Raw genomic sequence first — 21,848 nt, forward strand, 5'->3', positions numbered from 1 at the left:
AATAACCTCTTATTCTCATGGATTGTCACTTTAATGTCATATTTATAGGATCTTTGGATATTGCTTTTCTTACAGAAACTTCTATGGCTGGTGGTGCCTTTGCCTGAGTTTTGCTTGCCTGCTGGGCTCGTTCTGCCCACTTCGCATCACAGGCTGTGCTTGGTGTATAACACTAGCCCGGATCCCACGCCTGCCAAGGGCAAGCCAGGCATGGAGCAGTGAGGGGTGTGTGAACGAGCATGGGGTCTGGCCACTGTGCAGTCACACATGCTGGCTGCTGCAGCCGGACCAGGTGTACCACAACAGCTTCCACAGCTGGCTCTGGGGAACACGATAGCACTCAGAAGCTTGGAGATACCAGGAACTGCACGGTCTCAAATGGAGAGCCCACATCCCTGGCTCAGGGAGCTCCCAGGTCTTGGCTCCCCAGAGTACTGCAGGGCTTCTTTCCTCATTGCCTGGAATGTGGCAACCAAGGGGAATGTATCAGCTCTTTTGTGTTACAGGTATATTAGGATTGACATTTGGTGGGTCCTTAGTTCTTCTCCTGCGTCCAGGAAGAATGAGGTACGTGGAAGAGTGGAGGGTGAGCAAGACAAGGAGGAGCTTTATTGAGCTACAGCACAGCTCAGAGGAGACCCATGGGGCAGCTCCACTCCTCAGCCAGGATTGGAGCAGGCTCTGGGAGCCAGGAGTGCTCAGTGGGAGCAGACAGCCTGATCCTGGGGGACAAGGGGTGCCTTCCCAGGTCCCCAAGGTTGCAGAGTGCAGAGATGGTATTGGGAGCAGGGGTGACATCTGGCAAGTTGTTCTGTGGCCCCAGTGCCGGCCTCTGACAGGTTCCTGACCCTGGAGGGGAGTGGGGGTATGGGGGGGCCAGGGTGCCTCCAGGAGCGTATCACCATTGCTTGGTGGTCACCCCATGGGCCCCAGAGACATAGCCTTAGGAGGCTCTGGCAGAGCCAGGTGTATGTGTGCATGCACCTGTGATAATCAGATTTTTTTTTTTAATTGAGGCAGAGTCTCACTCTTGTCCAGATTAAGGTGCAGTAGTGTGATCTTGGCTGACTGCAACCTCTCCCTCTTGGGTTCAAGGAATTCTTGTGCTTCTCAACCTCCCAGGTAGCTGGGACTAGAGGCACATACCACCATGCCTGGCTGATTTTTGTATTTTTAGTATACAAAATTGGCCAGTCTGGTTTCAAACTCCTGACCTCAAGTGATCTACCCATTTTGGCCTGACCAAGTACTGGGATTACAGGCATGAGCCATTGTGCCTAGCTGATAATCAAAATTTTGACTCAAGTGCAGCAAAGATACTACACTGGAAAGAAATGGGATAAGAATTATCTTGAGTACTGTGTTTATTGTAGTCTCATAGACACCTCTATTTCAATGTCCCTTCATCTCCTTATCACTGACAAATCCAAAACTGAATATGTTGCTCAAAAATGTTTTCTCTTACCATCCCTTCCTCCCTGATGTAAGGACAGGATGTAAGGACATCCCTTTCCTCATAATGCTTGAGAACCTAGGGTTATTGTTACCTTATTCCTCACCTTCATGTCATCATCTCCCTCAAATCCTTTCTGTAAGTGGGTGAATTTTAAATCATATGTAAGTAAACTAATCAGCCACCAAACATTGCCAGCTGGGTAAATTTCTTCCTATCCATTGCCACTGTCACTCCTCTGTTGGAGGATTTTATCCCAGAAATACTTATCTGACCTATCCTCCTCCATCCAGTGCCTATTATTTGAGTTTGGTCTTCCTGTATTTTAACTAGCTGGTGAGCTCAAAGAGCTACACTGTGAATCCACGACTTTGTTTCCGAGTCTCTTTCAGGTTTGCCCTGGGGCTCAAAGGCAGCAAGTTTTGCCCTCACAAAATACCACTCCTTCATTGTTTGATATCTTAAACTCTTAAGTATGTGTCTGCACATTGGTCCTACTCTTTGCCCTACAGAGGCCCAGGACCTGACAGCCTTTTTCTGTCAGAGATCGAGCCCTCAGGCCTTTGTGCTCAGGCTTTGAAGGTCTAATTTTCCTCCCAGCTCCCTTTCCTACCGGGAGGGGTGGCAGAGCAGGACTAAGAACTCACCTTCTATCGGCTACTGAGAAACTGGTAACAAAAACACACTCATGCGAAGGCAAATAACTCAGGCCCATGACTTTTCATGGCAGCAAGTCCAAATACTTAATCCCAGCCCTAAGAGACAGATGGAAGAAGGGAGGGAAAGCGGAATAAGAAAGGAATGAGCACCATCAGTGTCAACAATACTTGACCATAGGAAAAAATCTATTCCTGAATTAAATATTACTTTCTCATCTCTATTCTTGAGACACATTTTTTGAGTACATACTGTTTGACATGCACTGAACAGAACAGATAGAAAACATTAAAGCTTGAGCTCAGGTATGGGAAATTGATTTAGAAAGCAAAAAACCTAAGCAAGGTTGTGTCAGTGACAACTCTGAATAAATAAAATGGAACTGGGATAGAGACCTCTTTAGGCAGTCCACAAGCCTCTCTGAGCATTGACATTTGTGAGTCAGAATAAAGAGTTGACCAAGAATGCAAGTTAATGGCATGTTGATAGATTTCCTCTATAAAAAAGGGGTAGATGCATGCTTCCCGTTTGTATTAGTTTGCTGAGCCACAAAATGGGTAAGACAAATGAAGTCCCGGCTCTGTGAACGCCTGTCATCCCAGCACTTTGGGAGGCCAAGGTGGGTGTGTCATGAGGTCAGGAGTTCGAGACCAGTCTGGTCAACATGGTGAAACTCCATCTCTATTAAAAATCAAAAAATGGAGCCAGGCATGGTGGCAGGCACCTGTAATCCCAGCTACTTGGGAGGCTGAGGCAGGAAAATCGCTTTAACCTGTGAGGGAAAGGTTGCAGTGAGCTGAGATCATGCCACTGTGTTCTAGCCTGAGCAACAGAGCAAGACAACATTTCAAAAATAAATACAGAAATTAGTTGTCTCCTAATACTGAGTGCCAAAAGTCCAATATCAAGGTCTTGACAGCACCAGGCTCCCTCAGTGGATAGGAGGCATCTGTTTTAGGCCTCTCATAGTTCTGGTAGTTCCTTGGCTTGTGGCAGCATAACTAGCCTTCACATGGCATTTTCCGAGTGAAACTTTGCAATTTACTTTTTTGTTTAATTTTTGTTTTTTGAGACAGAGTCTCACTCTGTTGCCCAGGCTGGAGTGCAGTGGCGCTCTCAGCTCACTGCAAGCTCTGCCTCCCGGGTTCACGCCATTCTCTTGCCTCAGCCTCTGAGTAGTTGGGACTACAGGCACCCGCCACCACGCCTGCTAATTTTTTGTATTTTTAGTAGAGATGGGGTTTCACCGTGTCAGCCAGGATTGTTTCAATCTACCGACCTCATGATCTGCCCACCTTGGCCTGCCAAAGTGCTAGGATTACAGGCGAGAGCTACCACGCCCGGCGCTATTTACTTTTGGGGTTACAGGTATGAGCCAGCATGCCTGGCACTATTGACTTTTAGGGGAGCTTGCATGATCTTGAAAATTCCAAATGACTTCTGTTTGGTGCTACTGCCTTGATCCTTTTGTGGTAGGAAGCCAGGAGTCTCAACCGCCAGTGCCTTTGCACCTTCAGTGCAAACATCAGCATGGTGAAAAGGGCACATAATGTTTGCATGTGAAAATAATTGTGACTTTTTATGTATTCCTGGACAGAGTCCCAGGACCTTGATTTTAGGGATGGCTGTGTTGAAACAGGCATTGGAAACTCCTAGAAATTGACCATCTTCAATAGTTCCTTTTCTAGTAAGAAAAGTCAACCAAATACCATACACCTACCAGTGCACAATGTCACTTGTGAAGAATTAGTGTGTATCCGTGTAGTTACATATATGGATATGTTCTGAATACAATCAGGCAGATCTAACAGTGTATGCAAGAAAATCAGGAGAGGTGGTTTAAAGGATATGATATGGCATAAACAAACCACACAAGCAATAAAAAGGAAAGCACTTCTAAAACATTGAGCAACATGAAAGAGTATCACTGAAGTGGTTTAGAGGAAAGAAAGCTAAACTCAAAACAGGTTCTAATTGATATGTTGCCCAAGAACATAACACTTACCTGTGGTACTCAGGTGTGAGCCACTGCACCCAGCCTTCCTCGTCTTTTGATGTACATGTTCATTGCTATGGAATTCTCTCTTAGGAATGTGTTTGCTGTAACTCTTGTTTTCTCAGAGATTATGTAGAATTATGTTCTTAAAGGCATATGGTAGATTATCTTATATTTTTCATAGGATTAGGTAGAATTGATGTTATTTCTTTAGATGGTATCTTTTGAGTTTTTTTTTTTAGGAGTCTCAGCATTTTATACATTTAATTCTGTGAGTAGTTATGGGATAATTTAAAGTATCTATATCGATGGGTGGAAGTGCTGTGTCTGTTGTTGGTTTTTGTTTTGTTTTGAGACACAGTCTCAGTCTGTCATTCAGTCTGGAGTGTGGTGGCACAATCATGGCTCTCAATAGCCTCAAACTCCTGAGCTCAGGTGAGCTTCCTGCCTCAGTCTCCCAAGTAGCTGGGACCACAGCCACACACCACCATGCTAGGGTGCCAAGACCAGCTCGGTCGGGGAGACCCAAACCCAGTGGGCGCTAGAGGAATTAAAGACACACACACAGAAATATAGAGGTGTGAAGTGGGAAATCAGGGGTCTTAGCCTTTCGAGCTGAGTGCCCGGAACAGAGATTTAGCCACATATTTATTAACAGCAAAGCAGGCATTAGCATTGTTTCCATATCTGTTAAGTTAACTAAAAGTGTCCCTTAAGGGAAACGAAGGGATGGGCCGAATTAAGGGAATAGGTTGTGTTAGTTAGCTGCAGCAGGAACACGCCCTTAAGACACAGATCGCTCATGCTGTTGTTTGTGGCTTAAGAATGCCTTTCAGCGGTTTTCCGCCTTGGGCGGGCCAGGTGTTCTTTGCCCTCATTCCTGTAAACCCACAACCTTCCAGCTTGGGCATTAAGGGCCATTATGAACATGTTACAGTGCTGCAGAAATTTTGTTTATGGCCAGTCTTGGGGCCAGTTTATGGCCAGATTTTGGGGGGCTTGCTCCCAACACCATGGTAATTTTTTTTTTAAAGTTATCTGTAGAGATGGTGTCTTACCATTTTGCCCAGGCTGGTTTTGAACTGGGCTCAAGCAGTCCTCCTGCTTCAGCCTCCCAAAGTGTTGAGGTTACAAGGGTGATCCACCATGCCTGGCATCTGTGTGTTTTCTGAGAAATTTGTCCATTTTGTCAAAGATTCAAATTTATGTGTGTATAATTATTTATAGTATTCCCACATTGTGTATGTATGTATGTGTGTGTAAGGTGTATAGGGTCTGTAAAACAGAATACCCTGTTTTATCCTGGTCATGATATTTATTTATTCTTTGTCAGTCTTACTAGAAAGAGGTTGGTCAATTTTATCAATCTTTACACAGAACCATTCTGTGTTTCACTGGCTTTTTTTTTTTTTTTTTTTAAGATGAAGTCTCACTGTGTTGCCCAGGCTGGAGTGCAGTGGCACATTCTTGGCTCACTGCAACCTCCGCATCCCAGGTTCAAGTGATTCTCCTGCCTCAGTCTCCCGAGTAGCTGGGATTACAGGCGCCTGCCTCAAACCTGGCTAATTTTTGTATTTATTTTTAGTAGAGATGGGGTTTCACCACGTTGACCAGGCTAGCCTTGAACTCCTGATCTCAAGTAATCTGCTTGCGTTGACCTCCCAAAGTGCTACGATTACAGGTGGTGACCCACCATGTCTGGCCTGTTTCATTGATTTTTATCTATTGTTTCTCTTTTCTATTTGATAGATTTGTATACTTTATTTTTTTTTCCTTTTGCTCACTTTGGATTATTTTTGCCCTTCTCTATACAAGTTATTAAAATGGAAGTGTACATTATTGAGATGTATTCTCTTTTCACATGTTTCAATTTAATGCCATAATTTTACCTGTCAGCACTCCTCCTTTTACCTTCATCTGATCTGAAATGTATTTTCAAATTTATCCAGCTCAATGTATTATTTTATTGTTTCTTCACACTTTTAATCGTCTGATTATTGAAGGATTCTTGCGTGACCCAAGGATGATCTTCCCAGTGTATGGAGATTTTCCTGTTATCATTTTCTTACTGATTTCTACTTTAGTTCTGTTGTGGTTTGGGAACACACTGGATTATTGTAATTGTCTTTTATTTGTTGAGTTTTGTTTGATGGCGCAGGAACCTTGAAAATAATGTGTATTTTGCATTTAGCAGAGTGTTCCATAAATGTTCATTAGATTGTTTTGGTTGATGGGTGTTACTGAGAGGTCTCTTTTTTGTTGATTTTCTTTCTAGTTGTCCTGTGAATTGATAAAGGATGTTGCCTTTCAAACTGTAAGAGATTTGTCTTTTTCTTCTATATTTTTTAGGTTTTGCTTGACATGTTTTCAGTTCTGTTTCTTGCTGCATGGACAGTTCAGATTGCTGTTTCTTCTAGGTTGTTTTATTTAGCATTATATAATATCCTTTACATCGCTGATAATTTTATCGTCTCTAGTCTACTTTATCTGGTAATATATCTATCCAATCCTGTTCTGCTTTTCACTTTTGAACTTTTCAGCCTGTCTGTACTTTTGTATGAAAATGAGTTTCTTGTAGATAGTAAATATGTGGGGCATGTTGTTAAATCTACACTGCTAATCTCCACGTTTTAGTTGGTGCATTTAAACGATTAAGTGTTAATTTTTGATATGTTCATAGTTTTCTTGGAACCAAGCCAGGTCTGGCTGCATTTTCTCATGGCCTAATAACTAGAAGCAGACAAACTACATAAGAAGGGAATTTATTGCTGTAACTAGATACAGGGAGAAGACGAGATAATTCCAGGAGACCAACTCAAAGTGTTACAATTTTTTGGTGGTTATATAGGTTGGGCTTATGTGCCTACATGCAGTATAGCTTTTGCCTAAGTCTATTGGCAACTAAATTTTGTTTCAACTAGGTCAGAAGCCAAAAAAAAAAAAAAAAGGCTTGCTAAGTCTGATTCAAAGGGCCCCAGTGCCTTCAAGGGCTGTCTACTGTGGTACATCAGTGATTATTTGTATCTTATGTCCTTTAGAGCTTGATCTGGAGAGCTGCCTTAGACACTCCAGTGAATCCATTCAAATAGCTGCCTGTGTTACCTTGACTCGTCTCAAGTTTTGTTGACCAGAAACAGATCCTGGCACTAGGAATGTAAGGCTGTCTCTGTTATCTTGCCATGCAAGCCTCCTAATGACCGTATGTTTCATTTATAGCTTTGATGTCTGGGCACTGATTTCTGTAGGTTTAACTCTGCTTAATGTTAAGGCATTGCCATGGAAATTTGTCTGTAAATAGGGTGTTGCACAGGCCTGTGTGTATGACTGTCGGGGAGAACTGTCATGCCACAATAGCTGTTCATTTTCTGTCTGCTGGTTTTGTTTTTTCTCCCAAGTTTTATTTTTTGTCCTTTGTGTGGGTTATTTGAAGAGATTTGAGACATTGATTTTGATGTATTTGTTATCTTTTTTAGTATACCTGAAGAGATATAAAGATATGCCTTTTTTGGTTGTCTTTCTGTGTATTACATTCTATAAACATAATTTGTCACAGTCTACTGACATCATTTTACCTTACCTCCCATTAGTCCCTTTATTATTTCCCTTTTTATGCTTGTCTTATGTATTTTCTCTACATACATTTATGATGATCTCAGACTGTGTTACTATAATTTTTGTTATAGTAGAGTTTTTAGTTTCCTTTGCTGAAACCCGTAATTTTTATGCTTTATACTTGTTCATTAGTTTTAAGCATGTTCATAATTCTTCATTTAATTATTTTTATGATGGCAGTTTAGGAATCTTTCTCAGATATTCCTGATAACACTGACATTTCTGTATTGACATTTATCATGTTTCATTGAGGTGGAGGCCTTCCTATTGCTTGATTTTTATGAGTGATTTTTATTTGAAACTTGAACATTTATGGGACTGTTAGAAGACTCTTGACCTTACCATGATGTTCATTTTTAGCTGGCTTTATCTAATACCACCCTAATAGAGGAAAGGGTGTGCTTGTCTAGTAGAGGCACAATTCCAAATTCCATTCCTCATTTCCTTTGACACCCAAGGTAGGGCTCCTCTTTACTGATAAATGAATATGCAGTTTCCAGCGTCACACAAGGCCTTACTCACACCTCCTAGGGAAGGATGTCTTGTTACCACATGAAAACTCTAGCTCTCTACTCTGTCTTCTCTGATTCCACTCCAGCAGAGGGTTGGGATGCTTCATTACTGCCTATACAATGGATGTTCGCACTGGGACTTTGTTGGCCTGGGTAGGTTTTTTGTTTTGCCTTGTTTTGTGTGTATTGTTTGGCTAAAGTAGGGTGGCTATTGTATAAAAGCTTTTTGTCTTAGTAAGATGTCTTTTTCCTAGCCCTGTGGCTAGAGAAGGTGGGCTTGTGAGAACATTTTTGTCTGTGCCTCTTTACATTTTTGGGTACCAGTTCCTTCAGGACCAAGTATGTGATAACATGAAGCCAAAACAAAATCCAGGGAACTCATCCTTCTTACCATTTGCTGGGTCTTAAGTTCCCTCAGCAGTTTACCTCTTTGTTCCAATTTTCAAAGTCTTATGCTTGTTTTAGATATAATACCCAGGGATATTAATTGTATTCATGGGATGATGGAAAAGTACATTTGCTGCACCTATTTTATTACTTAAGTGATGACTGAAGTTGCAGAACGTTTGTACTGTTCCTTTTGGGCAGAAAATTCAAACCAATTTTTGCTGTTAAAACACTTTCTGTGGGCGGCAAGCCACCCAGGTGCCGAGGCAAGAGACCAAGGGCGTGAGCTGTTCCAGTATAATAAGATATATAAAATAAGAATAGTTATACTAGATATAGATCATAGATATGATTATATATGAATATCATTAATCATTAGTTTGTAGCAATTATTCTTTATTCCAATATAATAATAATCCTCACTCTATAATCATAACCTAGGAAAAACCAGGCCATACAGAGATAGGAGCTGAGGGGACATAGCGAGAAGTGACCAGAAGACAAGAGTGTGAGCCTTCTGTTATGCCCGGACAGGGTCATCAGAGGGCTCCTTGGTCTGGTGGTAATGCCAGCGTCTGGGAAGACACCTGTTGCCAAGCAGACCATGGTCTAGTGGTAGTAGCATCAGTGTCAAGGAAAAACACCTGCTACTCAGCAGACTGGGAAAGGGAGTCTCCCTTTCCCTGGGGGAGTTTAGAGAAGACTCTGCTCCTCCACCTCTTGTGGAGTGCCTGACATCAGTCAGGCCTACCCGCAGTTATTCGGAGGCCTAACCGTCTCCCTGTGATGCTGTGCTTCAGTGGTCACGCTCCTAGTCCGCCTTCATGTTCCATCCTGTACACCTGGCCCTGTCTTTTAGATAGCAGTAGCAAATTAGTGAAAGTACTAAAAGTCTCTGATAAGCAGAAATAATAGCATAAGCTGTCTGTCTCTCCTCTCTCTCTCTGCCTCGGCTGCCAGAAAGGGAAGGGCCCCCTGTCCAGTGGACATGTGACCCACGTGACCTTACCTATCGTTGGAGATGGCTCACACTCCTTACCCTGCCCCTTTTTCTTGTATCCAATAAATATCAGCGCAGGCTGGCATTTGGGGCCACTACTGGTCTCTGCGTCTTGGCGGTAGTGGTCCCGCACGGTCTTTTCCTTTATCTCTTTGTCTTGTGTCTTTATTTCCACGCTCTCTCATCTCCACACATGGGGAGAAAACCCACCGACCCTGTGGGGCTGGTCCGTACAACTTTCAACGAATTTAACCTAGAGACAGAATACTTTACAAGGCACAGTGTCAGTTGGGCACAGTGGGTCACGGCTGTAATCCCAGCACTTTGGGAGGCCAAGGAGGTGGATCACTAAGGTCAGAAGTTTGAGACCAGCCTGGTTAACATGGTGAAACCCTATCTCTACTAAAAATACACACACAAAAAAATTAGCTGGCCATTTGGTCCAGGTCTATAATCCCCATGGTGGTGCAGGCCTGTAATCCTGGCTACTCGGGAAGCTGAGGCATGAGAATCACTCGAACCTGGGAGCTGGAGGTTGCAGTGAGCCAAGATCACACCACTGAACTCCAGCCTGGATGACAGGGCAAGACTCCATTTCAAAAAAGGCCAGGCATGGTGGCTCACGCCTGTAATCCTAGGACTTTGGGATGCCAAGGCGGGTGGATCACGAGGTCAGGATATCAAGACCATCCTCATTAGCACAGTGAAACCCTGTCTCTACTAAAAATACAAAAAATTAGCCGGGCGTGGTGCCAGGCACCTGTAGTCGCAGGTACTTGGGAGGCTGAGGCAGGAGAATGGCGTGGGAGGTGGAGCTTGCAGTGAGCAGAGATCATGCCACTGCACTCCAGCCTGGGCGACAGAGCAAGACTCTATCTCAAAAAAAAAAAAAAGGAGGTACAGTGTCTTTGAGTCTTAGAGGAAGCTAAGATACTTTCTAAGTTAAACTGCTCAGAACATAAACAGTTTGCAGAGGGTGGGGACACATGTTCTAATCATGTTGACCACTATTTTTTGCATTTGTTTACTCCTTCCTCCTTTCCCCTCATCTCTCCTTCCCTGCATTTGTTTTGTTGTTGTCGTCGTTGTTTGTGTGACACTTGCCTTAACCTTACAATATTGTATTCCACATTTAACCTGTCCTTTTCCATCCTCTCATTACTTTCTCCTGCTTCTTCTAAAATTTAATTTTCTTTTTTCTTTGTTCCCCTGGTATTTACCCAAGTTAGTCTGTTCACTTTTCATCCTTTTAGGCATCAGACTTTTTTTTGTAAAAAAAAAAAAAATCATCTTCAACATTTAGTCATGTTTACCACACTACCCTATGAAAATACAGTTTGAAAATAAAAAGTGGGCAGGGCATGGGATTACATCCCTGTAATCCCAGCATTTTGGGAGGCTGATATGGGTGGATCACCTAAGGTCCGGAGTTCAAGAACAGCCTGGCCAACATGGTGAAACCCTATCTCTAAAAATACAAAAATTAGCCGGGCTTTTTAGTTTGTATGTGTAGTTCCAGCTATTCAGGAGGCTGAGGCAGTAGAATCGCTTGAACCCGGGAGGCAGTGGTTTCAGTGAGCGGAGTTGTGCCACTATACTTCAGCCTGGGCAACAGAATGCGACTCCATCTCAAAGAAAAAAGAAAAGAAAAGGAAATTAAAAAGTGGTATTATATTTTAATAGCATGTGGACATAGGTGAAATGACCATTGTTTTGTGTCATGGTATTCCAGCATAAGGAATCAGGATTCCCTATATAGATCATGGATTATTCATTCCAAACTTTTCCTACTTAGGCACAATTTGAAAATATATGCATATGGTCAAATGGCAGCAGTAAGTTTCTAGCCTGAGAAATCTGGCTGTACAAATCAATACACCATCCCAACTTCAGCTTTTCCAGAAAGCTGAGTGATGAATCTTGTCAGGCTTTAGCTTGTGACACCAGCAGTTTTATAGTATACAAAATCCACTCTGCTGCTTCCAAAAAGTTACATAGCTGAAATCCCCAGTGTAATCCATTTCAGCACAACAACTGGGAATCTCTGCTGCAAATAAAGAAAGGCGTGGTAAGTATGCAGCTAGTTCTTTCAGGCAAGGACCTGCCAGTCAAAGCAGAAGATAGAAAATAAATTTTAGAAGAGGCAAAGGAAAATCAACACATTTCAATGAGATAAAAGGAATGAAGGCTTTATGGTGGTATTGCCGAAGGTGCGCAGATTTGCATAGTGGTCAGATAACTGGAAGCTAAAAAGAAAGCGTGATAGTTGAATTGATAACCAGTGACACTACTTTCATTAAGTCAAAATTGTTCCAACTCTAGTCAACACTGCTTTGGCCTACCCCTTAAAGAAAGGGTGTGGTGAAGAGCAAAGAGAAAAAGTAATGCCTGAACACCATGAATGTTTGTTTTTGACAATGAAAGTAGATTTTAATGGGATTGAGTCCATAGTCAATATTTACTGATTCACACACACGTATATGTATAAACATCTATCTATCTATCTATCTATCTATCTATCTATCTATCTATCTATCTACCTATCTATCTATCTGTCACTGTGTTAGGTCACTGCTGAGTGTCCAAGACAGATAGACAAGAAAATTAATGTGATAAGAAACATCTCTTGGAAGGAGTGATGTCTGTGCTGGAGGAGTCTTAAGTAGGCAAAGAGGGAGGGGAGGCCTTTTATCTCCAGGAAAGAAATGGGGCAAAAGGTACAAGATGGGAAAGGGCATGGCTGAAAGTGGTTTTTTGAATCTTGCTCTGGATAAACAGTAGTGAAACAGACATGAAGCTGAAAGGCAGACAAATGTCAGATCTTGAAGTGATTTACTCAGCCATCCTGAGGACCTGGGCTCAAAATCTAGAAGGTATTAAATGCCAACATAAGAAATTAAATCTCTCTTTCTTTCTTTCTCTTTTCTTTTCCTTTCCCCTCCCTCCCTCCCTCCCTCCCTCTCTCTCTCTTTCTTTCCTTTCTCTCTTTCTCTCTTTCTCTCTTTCTTTCTTTCTTCTTTCTCTCTCTGTGGCCCAGGCTGCAATCCACTCGGCTCCCTGCTGCCCGCGCCGCGGACTGCCTGGGACTGCCGGCCCACCGCTGCCTGCTTTTTCTACTTTGGCTGCAGGCACGCGTTCACCATCTTGGCCACGCTGGTCGCCAGCTCCTGACGCCGAGTGCTCTGCCCGCCTCAGCCTCCCGAGGTACTGGGACTGCAGACGGAGTCTCGCTCACCCGGTGCTCGGTGCTACCCGGGCTGGAGTGTGGTGGCGTGGTCTGGCCTCGCGGCAGCCTCCGCCTCCCAGCCGCCTGCCTTGGCCTACCAGGGTGCTGGGATTGCAGCCCCTGCCTGGCCGCCGCCCCGTCTGGGAAGTGAGGAGCGCCTCTGCCCGGCCGCCCCGTCTGGGAAGTGAGGAGCGCCTCTGCCCGACCACCCATCGTCTGGGAAGTGAGGAGCGCCTCTGCCCGGCCACCCATCGTCTGGGAAGTGAGGAGCGCCTCTGCCCGGCCGCCCCGTCTGGGAAGTGAGGAGCGCCTCTGCCCGGCCACCCATCGTCTGGGAAGTGAGGAGCACCTCTGCCTGGCCGCCCCGTCTGGGAAGTGAGGAGTGCCTCTGCCTGGCCACCCACCGTCTGGGAAGTGAGGAGTGCCTCTGCCCGACCACCCACCGTCTGGGAAGTGAGGAGCGCGTCTGCCCGGCCACCTATCGTCTGGGAAGAAGTGAGGAGCGTCTCTGCCTGGCCGCTCCGTCTGGGAGGTCTACCACGGAGGCCAGAAGCAATGTGGGGGCTGGACGTGGTGGCTCACGCCTGTGGTCCCGGCACTCTGGGGGGCGAGGCGGGTTGATCACTTCGGGCTAGGAGTTCGAGACCAGTCTGGCCAACTTGGCGAAATATGAAAAATACAACAGACAAACCAACCAACCAACTCAGTGACAACAAAACAGGTCTACCCTGGAGTCATACTCTAATTTTTTCGATTTTCCTCCCTTTCTGATCCTTTATCCCACTTTCTTTTTCTTCCTCTTCCTTCTCCCTCTTCTTTGTCAAATAGAGGATTGAGTTATTATCACTGATCCATATAAAGTCCCTCTCTCATTTATTTTAACTCCCACCCCCCATTTCTATTCCCCGACTTCCCATGTGCAACCTTCCTAATATGTTTGATACGCATCTTTTTGTTTGTATGTATTTTTAGAAAATGTTTATTGTTTTTGTGTGCAAAAAAAATTAATTAAAAAAATAAATAAAATTAAAAAAAGAAATTAAATCTGAGTTTGGATGGAGCATGAAAACAATGTGATGAAAGTGTGCATTAGAGTCTAGATGTGGTGGTTCATGGCTGTTATCCCAGCACATTGGAAGGCAAAGGCGAGTGGATCATCTAAGGCCAGGAGAGCCTGGCCAACATGGCGAAACCCCATCTTTAATAAAAATACAAAAATTAGCTCAGCATGGTGCTGCAAATCTGTAACCCTAGCTACTCGGGAGACTGAGGCATGAGAATCACTTGAACCCAGAGGTGGAGGATGCAGTGAGCTGAGATCACTCCAGTGCACTCTGATCTGATGACATTTTTAACAAATTACCCAGTCAATGGTATTCTGTTGCTGCAGCAGCAAATGGACTAAAGCACTCTATTATTTTTTCCTCTTTAGAGAACAAATAAACTTAAAAAGGGGCATGTCAAACTTCCTGTCGAATGATCAAAAAGTCCACATATGTTGTAAAAATGGTATAATAGCCCACCACTGAAATAAAGCACCATTTTCTGAAATCTTAACTTTGTTTTTAGAAATAATGGAAAAGCAACCGTAAAAGTAAACATGTAATTTTATTGTTTAATAAGAGAATTGCAGGAATTTTAAAATCTTTTATCAATGTAAATTTTAGTCCCTGTTTTCCTGCATAATCTGTTACCCCTTTGGTGGAAGATCAGTAGTAATTAGGGTGATGTTTGTCCAGTGAAGATGGTTGATGAGATGGCCTCGAAAGACAGGCAGCCAATGTATCAAATGTCATAGGCATTTGGAACCACTGGTTGCCTGATGGTGGCAGGTTAGGATAAGGAGCCTCATTGACTGATACCTCAAAATGTCTGGTTGGAAAAGTAGATTGTTCCACTGTCAGCCCCAAAAAGCTATTCTGTAAGGGAGGTATGATGTGGTATTGAGAAGCTGTGGTTGTAACAAAATTCACAATGTGTCCATTTGTTTGCATGTAGGTGCTATGAGAGTACATATGAATATTGGTCAACTGATTTAAAATAGCATGTTGATCTGTGGCAATTTGGTCTGATGATCCAACTGAAGTTGAAGATGGAGGAGGAAAACTGCTTCCGATTGGGTCGGTTGAACTAGCAATTCTCTGGCTGACACAATACTTCCTTGTTAGAGGCATATTTAAATTTGTAGAGGTTGGAAATGAACTTTCTTCAGTAGTTTCAGCAGCTAAGCCAGAATTATGATTATCCATGTTACCCCCTCCTCTAAAGTGCTTGTTGAAATCTTCAGCAAATAAAGTAGATATAGGAGAAGGATTTTTAATCCCAACTCTTCATTCTTACTGAAAGTTGGGGACAGTCACGTTTGAAATTTGGATTATGAGAACTGTAACTAAAACCAAAGGAGAAGTTGATTTAGTGCCGTTTTTAACCAAGAGACAAGCGACTATCACAAATCTAACATATAAAGTCTCAGATTTCTGTATTATTACACAAAGTTAATGTCATCAACGAATGCATGCACATCGTTGATTATTTTTAAGAATGCGCGGCCGAGAGTGGTGGCTCACGCCTGTAATCCCAGCACTTTGGGAGGCTGAGGCGGGTGGATCACGAGGTCAGGAGATCGAGCCCATCCTGGCTAACACGGTAGAGCCCCGTCTCTACTAAAAATACAAAAAAAAAAAAAAAAAAGGGCTGGGCGTGGTGGCTCACGCCTGTAATCCCAGCACTTTGGGAGGCCAAGGAGGGAGGATCACGAGGTCGGGAGATGGAGACCATCCTGGCTAACACAGTGAAACCCTGTCGCTACTAAAAATACACAAAAATTAGCCAGGCGCGGTGGCGGTTGCTTGTAGTCCCAGCTACTCCGGAAGCTGAGGCAGGAGAATGGAGTGAACCCGGGCGGCGGAGCTTGCAGTGAGCCAAGATCGCGGAGATCGCGCCACTGCACTCCAGTCTGGGCGACAGAGCAAGACTTCGTCTCAAAAAAAAAAAAGAAAAAAAAAAATTTTGCTGGGCGCGGTGGCGGGCGCCTGTAGTCCCAGCTACTCGGAGAGGCTGAGGCAGGAGAATGGCGTGAACCCAGGAGGCGGAGCTTGCAGTGAGCCGAGATCGCGCCACTGCACTCCAGCCTGGGATACAGAGCGAGACTCTGTCTCAAAAAAAAAAAAAGAATGCGCTTTTTGGGAAAAAAAGCATTCAATTAGTAAAGCCTCAAGTGAAAACATGTTATATATTGACAGTAACATTTCACTAGTGGCTTTGGTATCTTTATTTGGAGTTCAATGTAAGACACTGAAAGTTTAATGCTCAAGCTGCCCTCAATGTTTTCAAAAAATTAAATAATCTTAACCTTAATATTTGACATAATTTTTGAAATTTGGTCTTACTGCATATATTAGCATGTTTACTGATGTATAAAATATAATCATATATATACTCTACCTGTGGTAACTGAAATATTTTGAATACTTTGCTTAAAACAGAGACTTGTTTTTCATCTGCCAGAAAGTTGGCCAGAGAAGCAGATGTTTGAAAATTCTGTCAAATTTTACCAAATACATAGAGGTTGAGCTGTCGAACTAAGCTTTTCATACTGTCAGTTTCCAATATTCTGTAAATTTCTTTCTTGAAGAGTTCTTCATTAATCACTCTGCAAGTTCCATTCTCATCCCACAAAATAGACTTGAATTGGTCACTTTCAACTATTTTCCAAAGTTTCCTGAGAAAGGTCAGAGAAAGAAAATCATTATCTTTATCTGACTCAGAGACACAAACTGTGTAATGTGGCCTTTTTATCAAGGATCCTTGTGACAACACCGGAAAAGCATTTTCTTCAGTCGTTGACCTTAAGTCTGAGTCCCAGGGAATGTGTGTTCACAAAATGGAGACCTAGCGGAGGCTTCTGAACCAGTTAATTCATCTTTGGGAGAAACATCTTTAGTTTCTGAGGAAACGTGTCATCTCAGATAAACATTTCTTTAGCTACTCTTCCAGCCTGCATGGTTTTCAAGACTGCAGCTTCAAATGCTTCTTCAGAAGGCCTAGGCAGGTAAAGTAATCTAGACCATCATCACGATGTTTCCCAACCTGAGTAGCAATGATATCACAAGAGGACTTTGGTCTCCTAGCAACAAATGTAAAAAATTCAGCCAAGTATGAGAAATGAAAATTTCTTCATTTTCATTTTCATTCCTCATTTCTTTATGGGACAATTCTTCCCAGAAATGTATCCAGTAAAAATAAAATGTGGACTTATTACTTACATAGTGTGATCTCCAAAATCTCATTCCTGCAGAATCTTTTAAGTAAATAAGGAAATAAATAAATAATGTCCTCAATCCCTGAAATAAAAGTGATTTTCTCTGTTACACATACACTCTTACTATATTGGTGCCAGGAGTGTAGGGCCTGGTAATTGGACAATGCAAAAACAACAACAACAAAAAAAAGATTTTAAAAGCTCTGTCAGTTTGGCCTGTTGGATTGGAAACTGATGCAGTGCAGAACCTGTATGTTAAAAGTCCTGTCTCTACTAAGATACAAAAAATTAGCTGAGCATGATGGTGTGCACTGGTAGTCCTAGCTACTCAGGTGGCTGAGGCAGGGGAATTGCTTGAACCAGGGAGGTGGAGATTGTTGTGAGCCAAGACCATGCCACTGCACTCCAGCCTGGTGACAGAGCAAGACTCTATAAAAAAAAACAAAAAACAAAACATGGCCTTTGGGTGTAGTGGCTCATGCCTGTAATCCCAGCTCTTTGGGAGCCTGAGGCGGGCAGATCACGAGGTCAGGAGTTCCAGACCAGCCTGACCAACATAGTGAAACCCCGCCTCTACTAAAAATACAAAAATTAGCTGAGTGTGGGGGCACACACTTGAAGTCCCAGCTACTTGGGAGGCTGAGGCAGGAGAATCTTTGAACCCAGGAGGCAGAGGTTGCAGTGACCCGAAACTGCACCATTGCATTCCAGCCTGGGTGACACAGAGAGACTTAGTCTCAAAAAAAAAAAGTAGGTTACTGGTTGCTGGGGAGGGGATGGGGAATACAAAGAACTCTTTAGTAGATAAGAGATTTCCTGTTGGGTGATAGAAAGTGAGGTGATGATTGTACAACATCATAAGCATATTAAATTCCATTGAATTGTACACTTTAAAATAATTTTATATTATGTGAAACGTACTTTAACAAATTAAGGGCCAGGTGCAGTGGCTCACGCCTGTAATCCCAGCACTTTTGGAAGCCAAGGTGGGCGGATCTCGAGGTCAGGAGATCGAGACCATCCTGGCTAACACAGTGAAACCCCGTCTCTACTAAAAATTACAAAAAAATTAGCCAGGTTTGGTGGCGAGTGCCTGTAGTCTCAGCTACTTGGGAGGTTGAGGCAGGAGAATGGCATGAGCCTGGGAGGCAGAGGTTGCAGTGAGCCGAGATTGTGCCACTGCACTCCAGCCTGGGCAACAGAGCAAGACTCTGTCTCAAAAACAAACAAACAAAAAACAAACAAAAACTACTTGAATTTCTCCTTCTTCAGAATCAGTAACTCCTGGGACTACATTAATGCCCTGTAAGTTAAGATGGCTTTTGCCTAAAATTAGTCCCATGTATCCTGCTGGTAAAGGTCCCTAAAAACCAGTGGGAACTTTGATGGGTTTTTCTCCCACGACTAATGTGATTCTTTCTCTTGGGGGGTAGATCTAATCCTGCACTTCCTGGTGCTCCTGGGGTGAGGGAATCAATGTGCCTCTGGGAACCCATGCCTGAAAAGGGGTTGAGGTCTGAACTGGGAATGCCCTCCTTGTTTGAGGGCCCGGGGTCCCGGCTCCCCTCTCGTTTCCCAACAGCAGGGTGCCATTCTGATGAACACTTGAGTGGCACTGATTAGCCCGGTGATTTGTTTTGTTACAGTGAGGACAAAGTCCTGGCATTTTTTTTTCCCACTGGGTGGGACACTGCATTGGAAGGTCCTTTCTATCCTGAGATCTTGCAGCATTCCTTTTTAAAATATCCAGTTTTTCCACAATTATAACATTTTCCCATTTCAGGGTTTGACCCTTGGCTCCTTTTAGATTTGTCAACTGCTAAATTAGCCATTGCTTGCACTAACATTGCAGATCCATGAAGCTCAGTTCCTACATCCTGACAAGTTCTGAGAAAATTTCCAAAGTTTTGTGTACACCTTGCTGGTGCTAGTGCATGTTTACAATCCGTGTTTGCATTCTCAAAAGCTAGAGTTAAGGTTAGCACTTCTGCATCCACAGTATGAGGAATCTGATGCTTCACTGACTCTTGTAATCTTGCAAGAAATTGCAAATAGGGCTCCTGCGACCCTTGCATGATATGTAAAAAGGCTTGTACTGGGTCTCCCTCTTCAGGAATTGTGGCCCAGGCACGTTTAGCAGCATTTGCACACTGCTGATAAACAAAGTGTGGGAGTGCCATGTGTCACTCCAGGTCTGAATAAGGGCCATTACCTAACAGCATATCCTCTGTAATGTCTCCGTGTCCAGCAGGTTTATTTTGTCTATCCTGGTCTGCACACATTTCTTGCCAATTTAAATTCCATGGCAGATATGTGCTAGCAGACAAGTAAGTTTGTGCCAAGTGTTTTACATCAAAAGGTAAAAGATGCATAGCACGGAACACAGATTCTAGCAATCCTAAAGTAAATGGACTCAGTACGCCATTATTTACCACACTCGCTTTTTAATTCCTTCAACAACTTAAACTCTAGTGAAGTGTTCATGAATAACCTGCTGTGGATTGTTTGGATCAGGCCTTACAGAAATAGGAAAAGCACAAACTCCTAAGGACTCTCCAGCTATGGCAGCAGAGCATAAAATTCTTTATATTGGGGTTTCTATTTCTGCTATTGAAGGAGGCGGTATAGATGTTTCTGCAATTGGAGAAGGGGGTATAGGCCAATCCTCCCTGTGGTATAGGTATCCTTTCTGTCCTGTTTTTTATTTTCAATTGATGCTGTGGGTGGGACAACAGATTCTTTCGGATTTTTAGGCTCAGCATGCTGTCCTGCAGAATAATGAGATAATGTTAGACGTACAGTATGAATTAAACTCCAAGTGGAAAAAACAGAAGAATCAACTTTAAGACCTTTTTGATGGGCCCATTTTAATTCTTTTCCTGCTGGGTCCCAATTTTCCGTATCAAGAGTGCCTGCCTGTGGAAACCATGAATTACACCTAATAACCTCCTGCAGCATCTTATGTCTGAGAACTAACCTGAGCACCAGTTTATTTCAACAAAACTTTAAGCAACGGCCGGGCGCGGTGGCTCACGCTTGTAATCCCAGCACTTTGGGAGGCCGAGGCGGGCGGATCACGAGGTCAGGAGATCGAGACTACGGTGAAACTCCGTCTCTACTAAAAATACAAAAAAATTAGCCGGGCGTGGTGGCGGGCGCCTGTAGTCCCAGCTACTCAGAGAGGCTGAGGCAGGAGAATGGTGTGAACCCGGGAGGCGGAGCTTGCAGTGAGCCGAGATCGCGCCACTGCACTCCAACCTGGGTGACAGAGCGAGACTCCGTCTCAAAAAAAAAAAAAAAAAAACTTTAAGCAACTGCACATAATGTTTTTCTTCAACAGACAAATTCTGTCGCATGTTACCCTGATTCAGAAAACTTTCTGTTACCAGTATTTCTTTAAAGCACTGCTTCTAGTACCTCTTTAGGGCACCGACCTTATATCTGCTGCTGGCAGACTTGTCCTGGGGTCCCCCTTCACCTTGTCAATTTCAGTTCCTGTGCTCCAGCAGACCTTCTTCATTCACATCCTCCAAGTCCTGTGTCCGGACGGCACTTGTAACCTGCACAGACCTTGTGGGACTGAGCAAAGGAGGATGAACATGGGAATAAAAGACAAAGACAAAAGAGTATATTTGGAAGAAGGGTTTGGGGGCACTTTGCCTCTAGTGGACAAGGGCCCAGAGCTTTTTCAGCCCTCTGAATTTATTAGGTAAAAGATATAGTGAGAAAGCGGTGGGGGCCGGTGCGGGGTGGTAGTGGTGATTGTCAGGTAATTGTCAGTTAGCCATTTGGTTCATAGCTGGCTTGTGAGACTGCATCCTTGAAAGAATAGGTGCTAGATTTCCCAGTATATAACTTCAAGGAGCCTGGTGCCAGGGAGTGACTGCCCTCAGCAAACCTTTTGGCAGCAGGCACAGTGTGAGTTTGCCCACATCCTGCATTCATGATAAACAGTTTGCTGTTTGATCATATAGTCTCCAGTGGAATGCTGAGTTGGTCACGATTCCTTTGCTGGCTCACTACAGAAGCTACTTTAATGATTTTCTGCATAGGAACAACACTGTATTACACAAGAAAATTAGACATTTCTATTTGAGGGTTTGGGAGTCAAATTTATCACAATGCTTTAGAATATTGCCAAGAGGTAAGTCTGAAGGAAGAGACAGGCTTTGTCCCATTGTGGGACTGGAGAACACACTGCTTAGGATCTTTCACGAACCGCTCTTTCTCTTGGGTTTCCTGCCGAGGTGAAGAGTGTTTCACTTGTGTCTGCTGAGGGACTTGGGTACATTTTCTAAAGGGGCATTCCACCTATTAGAGAAGACCTCTTGGCTGCTCAGGAGCCTTATGCTGGGTAATTGCTGAGGAAAATCGGTACACGGAGTAGTCAATGAGGGAAGACTCATTGTTCGGAGGTTGTCTGAGATCACCTGATTTAGCAACATCTAGAGCAGGATGGCTGAATGACTCAAGAAGAGAATTCAGAATGAGAAAGAGTCTGAGTCACCTAAAACAACTCTGAATGAGCTTCTGCTGTCAGTCACGTCCCTTGTAGGGATTAGGGACTTTCACCTACAAAAGATAGAATAGAGTTTTCGTCCTTTTTAGGCAAGGCAGTCAGCTCTGTTCACACTTTGGCCTTCATGCAACAACAGAAAACCGGGCAGTTACCATAGTTGCCAGAGGGATATTGGAAGCCAGCTGTTGCAAGACTTAAAACAGAAAATAAACTTAGGTTCTTCAC

The 21,848-nt window shown here is 43.5% G+C and overlaps 1 pseudogene; it reads right to left on the reverse strand.

Moving 5' to 3' along the window:
* Positions 1-14,469: 14,469 nt before the first annotated feature.
* LOC129476689 (heat shock transcription factor, Y-linked-like) lies at positions 14,470-17,183 on the reverse strand (annotated as a pseudogene).
* Positions 17,184-21,848: the final 4,665 nt, after the last annotated feature.

This window comes from Symphalangus syndactylus, chromosome Y, assembly GCF_028878055.3.
Source record: "Symphalangus syndactylus isolate Jambi chromosome Y, NHGRI_mSymSyn1-v2.1_pri, whole genome shotgun sequence".
NCBI classification, from domain to species: domain Eukaryota; kingdom Metazoa; phylum Chordata; class Mammalia; order Primates; family Hylobatidae; genus Symphalangus; species Symphalangus syndactylus.